General features: G+C 30.7%; 1 long non-coding RNA gene across 1 annotated transcript; it reads left to right on the top strand.

Moving 5' to 3' along the window:
• LOC107554654 (uncharacterized) lies at positions 1-373 on the top strand. Its single transcript, XR_001605076.1, has 2 exons — positions 1-58; positions 167-373. It is a non-coding gene; the product is annotated as an uncharacterized lncRNA (long non-coding RNA).
• The last annotated feature ends 536 nt before the right edge of the window (positions 374-909 follow it).

The following is a 909-nucleotide window of genomic DNA, read 5'->3' as shown; positions in this document are numbered from 1 at the left end:
CTGCAACAGATGACCTTTGAGACCAGTTACAAATTTTTAAAGCAAGCCACGATGCTGGGTACAATAGTCTTTCCTAATTTAATAATGATGCATATTGTTGAGAATGATTAGTTGTTCAGTAGTTAAATTATTCATGCATGTCTCAATTATTGCTTTCTTTTGTTAGGTTCTTATGACAGACTCAGTTCGCCCTCAGCTTGCTTGGTTGTAGGAAAAGTTGTGAAAGGAGGAACCGGCCTCTTCGATCTGAAACAGCCGTTATAGTAATGGACTGGGATTGGAGAATTCATTTGCTCACTGTTATGGACTGCAGAATGACAAAGCAATATTTTTTTTGTCTATAACATCAATAAATATTTTCTTTTGACTTCTTGTAATTTTTGTGATTGTTGTTATCTTCATCATTATTATTATTCTGCCGTCACAATGCTGTAATACCCACACACACATCTTGACCGTATACCAGTGGCTGAAAGTATATCACTAAATATGTAAATAAAATAATCAACTAAACAATTATACATTCAACCGTTACATTCACAAAAAAAACACATTTTGTGCTCAGCATGACCTTAAAATGCAAAATAATAAGCCTAATTAAGGATAGTAATGATCCATTTCCTAAAGCACAAACATAAAATAACGTGAAAAGTTGTAATTACACATATGTTCACAGTTGAAAATAAAAGCATTAAATAGATTGGAACATGATCAAATTAAGTAACGTTAGTCTTTTTTTAATTAAAAAAAAAAAAATTATTCAAGGAACAATAAAACAAGATTAAAATAAGAAAAGAAAAAGATAGAAGGACAAATTACAACAAACAAAAAACTATTGCCAGGGGGAGGAAAGTATAAAACTTCAAAACAAAAATACAAGATATACATACATACATACATACACTTGTA

The sequence above is a fragment of the Sinocyclocheilus grahami genome, unplaced genomic scaffold (assembly GCF_001515645.1).
Source record: "Sinocyclocheilus grahami isolate Dianchi unplaced genomic scaffold, SAMN03320097.WGS_v1.1 scaffold509.1, whole genome shotgun sequence".
NCBI lineage: Eukaryota > Metazoa > Chordata > Actinopteri > Cypriniformes > Cyprinidae > Sinocyclocheilus > Sinocyclocheilus grahami.
This window is presented reverse-complemented; position numbering and strand designations above follow the sequence as displayed.